Source organism: Capricornis sumatraensis, chromosome 8 (genome assembly GCF_032405125.1).
Source record: "Capricornis sumatraensis isolate serow.1 chromosome 8, serow.2, whole genome shotgun sequence".
Classification (NCBI taxonomy): domain Eukaryota; kingdom Metazoa; phylum Chordata; class Mammalia; order Artiodactyla; family Bovidae; genus Capricornis; species Capricornis sumatraensis.
In genome coordinates, this window is record NC_091076.1 from 23,885,288 (window position 1) to 23,891,174 (window position 5,887).

The 5,887-nt window shown below is 40.7% G+C and overlaps 1 pseudogene; it reads right to left on the minus strand.

Moving 5' to 3' along the window:
- Window positions 1–349: 349 nt before the first annotated feature.
- Window positions 350–1,301, minus strand: LOC138084041 (putative olfactory receptor 10D4; annotated as a pseudogene).
- Between the last annotated feature and the right edge of the window lie 4,586 nt (window positions 1,302–5,887).

The window sequence follows — 5,887 nt, forward strand, 5'->3', positions numbered from 1 at the left end:
AGCAGTCACAGTCCTACCTCAGCAACCTTCTATCTCTGTGACACTGCAAAAGTTTCTTAACCTTCCGGTGCCTTAATATCCTCCTCTGTAAATTGGGATGATAATATCTACTCCATGTGATAATTATCATAATAACATATGTCAGTACTTATAAAGTGCATAGAATAGTGCTTGGCCCATGGTAAGTGCTATAAAAGATTTTGCTCAATAAAAATTATATAAATATATACATGCTAATCACAAAAAAAAAATCCATTCAAATTGTTTAGCAGTCACAGCAATGCTAAGAGACTAGTCATCCCTGATAAATACAAGGCAAATTTATAATCACAGGTAGTGACAGAAAAGCTTACACTCCACAGATGTGTACTCCCTGGATTAGTGCTTTTCTCAGAGCCAACTTCACATCCTTGTTTCTCAAGCTATATATCAAAGGATTTAAGGATGGGGTAACAATATTATTTAATACCTGAACCACAGAATCCAACCATGGGCTGGAGGCAGGCCGGAGATAAATGAGGACCACGGGTCCATAGAAGAGCAGGACAGAAGTCAGGTGGGCACTGCAGGTGGAGAAGGCTCTGTGCCTGCCTTCTGAGGAGCTGATTCTCAATATAGAGATAACGATGCGAGTATAAGAAGTGAGGACAAGAAGGAAACACAGGAGTGCCACAACACCTACGTTGGTGACACTCACCCTGTGAGCTAGAGAGGTGTCTGCACAGGCCAGGGACAGCACAACCGGGATGTCACAGAAGAAATTGCCCACCTCATTGGGGCCACAGTAGGGTAACTTAAACACAAGGAATGTGAGGACAGACGCATGCACACTGCTCCCCATCCAGGTGCTCAGAGTCAAGATGGCACACACCCTGGGGTTCATGTACCGTGAACCGTGTACACATGGCCGTGTACCGCAAGGGGTGACAGATGGCGGCAAAGCGGTCATAGGCCATCACAGTGTACAGGAAACACTCTGTGCAGCCCAGGAAGTGATAAAAGAAGAGCTGGCAGGCGCAGCCCTGGTAAGAGATGGTCCGGCTTTGCCCCAGAAGGTAGAGCATCATTTTGGGGGAACTCACGGAAGGGAAAAAGATGTCAAACACTGACAAGTTGCCCAGGAAGAAATACATGGGGGTGTGGAGGTTGGAGGAAGTGAGGGTGGCCAGGAGAATGAGCAGGTTCCCCACTAGAGTGAGCAGGTAGAAGGCGAGGAAGAAGACAAAGAGCACGTGTCCCAGCCCCTGTGTGTGAGGGATTCCCATGAGGAGGAACTCGGTTACTGGAGTGTGATTCCTCATCCTCACACCTAGTCACACCTGGAAGGTCAGACAGTGGTCTCACTGAGATGGGCTTTCCCCAAAACAGTAATACCTGCACAAGACCCACGGGAAAGGGATAATATCTATGTATTATACATAAAAAACTTCAAGATGGGAGTCAGTCCAGTCCTTACTAATTAATGAGTGACATTCAGCCATTATTCATCTGTATCTGCTGAAGGATAATAGCTAGCACAGGAGAAATAGAGCAGAGGGTACGAGATAAATCCTGCCTCAGATTTATCTGAATTTAAATGCCCAATCTAATTTCCACTCAGTGATTTTCTACACTCGTGGCAGATTCTTGTCAATGTATGGCAAAACCAATACAGTATTGTAAAGTAAAATAAAGTAAAAATAAAAATTAAAAAATAAATAAATAAATAACAAATCTCCATATATCCTCAGTATCTGGGTTAATAGTTTAATAATATCTTATGATTCTAAGATTTAATAATATGATTCTACTTTGGCCCCATGATATGAAGAACTGACTCTGATGCTGGGAAAGATTGAAGGCAGGAGGAGAAGGGGATGACAGAGGATGAGATGGTTGGATGGCACCACCAGCTCGATGGACATGAGTTTGAGCAAACTCCAGGATTTGGTGATGGACAAGGAAGCCTGGCGTGCTGCAGTCCATTGGGTCGCAAAGAGTCAGACATGACTGAGCAACTGAACTTGATTCTAATGAGGAATAATGCTTTAATATATATAAAACCCCTAATATAATGCTGCAAATTCCTATCCTCATTAGAAAATTCCCTCAAGGTACTGAATTCTGATTTCAATGCTCCTTTACTGCACACAGTATTTGACTTAGGCTGATCTGCCCCTGCAACACTTTGGAATCATCTATTGATGTCATCGATTCACAAAAATGCTTTCTCCATCGTCAACTCGAAAAATCAACAACTAAGTGGAAATACAGTGAAACACAATGGAAATGATAATACTTAATTCAGGAAAAAGCAACAGGCAGTTAGCAACAATAAAAAACAACTATCTCCTCTCAATGTCACAGTCAGTCTCTCAATAGAAATTATGTCTGCAATATGACAATGTATGCCATCCCGATGAAGGTTTTTAAGACTCAGCGTCATTAACTAGGGAAAAGCTTAAGAAAACCTATGGAGTCAGCTAAGTCAATGTTTAGTCCAAACTCCAATAGAGCCAATTTCCATCTTCTCTCACATCCCTATGGTGTGTATAACCCATCAGATGAGGATAGAGCGTTCCAGAATGAAGGCACCTACAGATGGAAGGGAAAGAGGCAACATGGGCTGGAATCTGGGCTCCACATCCACCCTCCTGCTTTCTTTCCTTTCTTTCCTTCAGAGCCTGGAACAGAAAGTCAGGCTCTGAAACCAGAGAAGCTGAAAGCACCTCTTAGATTAAGTCACTAAGACCTGAAAATCCAGACCAACAGTGCCTGTGTTCCTTGGGAAAAGGAGTGGCATTCGTTCCCTGAAGAGTGAATAGATGTTTTGAGAGTTCCTTTGAGACCTTCTCCCCATGTGGGATGTCTGTAGAACAGGGTGAGCAATTAGACTGGAGACTTTCCCCTCCTTCCTTCTTCTCCTCACTGTCTCTACTTCATTAAATCTTAGACTAAAATATAATTATGTAAAAGCATTTATTTATTTTCAATATGTATGTATGCTCCACATTTTGATTATCTATTTGTCATTAATGGGCAAAAATAGCTTCCACCTCCTACCTATTGTGAATAATTCTGCCATGAACACACTATAAGTATGAATATTCAGGACTCTTGGATGTATACTCAGAAGTAAAATTAGTGAATCATAGGGTAATTTTATTTCCAAATTTACTGAGAAATCACCATACTACTTTCCACAGAGAGTGTACCATTTTGCAATTCCTACCAATGGTGCACAATGCTTCCAAGTTTTCCACATCTCTTTTCTATTTTGCTTTTTTCCCCAGTAAGAGCTATTCTAATGGGTGCAGGTGATATCGCAAAGTGAATTTTATTTGCATCTCCCTAACAATGAAGTGACTTAGCAGCAGCAGCAACAATTACAATAAACTGTGGGAAATTCTGAAAGAGATGGGAATACCAGACCACCTAATCTGCATCTTGAGAAACATATATGCAGGTCAGGAAGCAACAGTTAGAACTGGACATGGAACAAAAGACTGGTTCCAAATAGGAAAAAGAGTACGTCAAGGCTGTATATTGTCACCCTGCTTATTTATATACAGAGTAGACCATGAGAAACGCTGGGCTGGAAGAAGCACAAGCTGGAATCAAGATTGCTGGGAGAAATATCAATAACCTCAGATATGCAGATGACACCATCCTTATGGCAGAAGTGAAAAGGAACTAAAAAGCCCCTTGATGAAAATGAAAGAGGAGAGTGAAAAAGTTGGCTTAAAGCTCAACATTCAGAAAACGAAGATCATGGCATCTGGTCCCATCACTTCATGGGAAATAGATGGGGAAACAGTGTCAGACTTTATTTTTTTGGTCTCCAAAATCACTGCAGATGGTGATTGCAGCCATGAAATTAAAAGATGCTTACTCCTTGGAAGGAAAGTTATGACCAACCTAGATAGCATATTCAAAAGCAGAGACATTACTTTGCCAACAAAGGTCCATCTAATCAAAGCTACGGTTTTTCCATATGGATGTGAGAGTTGGACTGTGAAGAAAGCTGAGCACTGAAGAATTGATGCTTTTGAACTGTGGTGTTGGAGAAGACTCTTAAGAGTCCCTTGGACTGCAAGGAGATCCAACCAGTCCATTCTGAAGGAGATCAGCCCTGGGATTTCTTTGGAAGGAATGATGCTAAAGCTGAAACTCCAGTACTTTGGCCACCTCATGTGAAGAGCTGACTCATTGGAAAAGACTTTGATGCTGGGAGGGATTGGGGGCAGGAGAAGAAGGGGACGACAGAGGATGAGATGGCTGGATGGCAGCACTGACTCGATGGACGTGAGTCTGAGTGAACTCTGGGAGTTGGTGATGGACAGGGAGGCCTGGCGTGATGCAATTCATGGAGTCGCAAAGATGGGACACAACTGAATGACTGAACTGAAATGAACAATTACTGATGTCAAGCATCTTTTCATATGCTTCATGATCAATTGTATGTCTTCTTTACGGATGTCTGTTTAAGTCCTTTTCCCCCCTTTAATCAAGTTATTTGTTTTGTTGTTGTTCTTGTTGAGGATGCTGGAATAAGATTTTAAGAACTGGTGTGTGCATGTGTATGTGTGTGCACATGTGTTTTAAGAAAAGATTTATGTTGTGTGCTATACCAAAGTTTTAGATACAGGGAAGTTTTAAGATGTTTTAATATTTTTGCAGTGCCTGACATTACAGCACTGATTACAGAGAAGCCGAGGAAAGTGGTTGGAGTTCATTCATATTTGGCTTTCTTCAACTTTAATGAGGATATGTATTTCCACTTTAATGAAAATATATATCTAAATAAGTTATGTGGTTGTTCTGTATCCCACATGTTTCACTCATGTTTCTGTTTTCATATCAATAAATTTGCAATTATATCATAATTTGAAAGGCTAAGTGATACCCATTCATTCATTCAACAAACTCACACACGGTGCTTACTAGGTCACTGGGCAATGTCCTATGGGTACAACAATGAATAAGACAAACATGATGGAAATTTGTCTTGCACAGAAAAGAAATAAAATGAACAAGTTTAAGTATTAGTGCTGATAACTATTTGTCATAATCACTATATAGGGTTTTCCAGATATTATAGCATGAGGGTTCTTCCATCAGTATCCAGCATTAATAGGGCAGCAAACTAATACTAGAATTGTTTGAATCCAACATATAGTCTAGGACACACTCCCAAAGCATAGGAATAGGATTCTGTATGATCTTAGCTTTTACCTGTCATTTTAGGAAGAGACATGGAATCCTCACATTGCACATCAAACCATTGTCTGCGGTGCAAATGGATTTCATTTTGTCCTTTTTGTCTCTTGCTTTTTGTAAGGGCAGCAATTTATTTTGTTTGGGGTTTTCACTTTTTGTTTTATTTTAATGGTTTCAAGTGGCATGGATACTTTGGGGAGTAAAAATGGAACACAAACCTACACATCAGTAAAATGTCATAGAAAACAAGGACTCATGTGTCCATGTGATCGCCTGTAAATATTGTCCTTCTTTCTCTCTGGATTCTGAAGAAAAGTGAGAAATGATGAACAACTTGGGTATTTGGGGAGGCCAAGTTGGAAAATGTAACTTTGTGGGAGAACCAGATACGCATAGTAACTGAACCCAGTAATCAGGACATCTTCTCTTCAAACAACACTGGACAATATGGCTTTCCCAACCCTTTCACTCTAGAGGGTAATCTGGGATGTTGTCAGTATGATACAGTAGGAAACAGTGATAGTAGGAGTTAAGAGGACTTGAGACTAAAGTTGTATTTACCCTAGCTACATGTGTAATGAAGGGCAAGATACTTATTGCTATATCTCAGTGCCACCATGTACAGAGGGGTACAATGGGTTGTGGCACAGAATTAGTGGAGATAATAAGAAAGTCAATATATAAACAT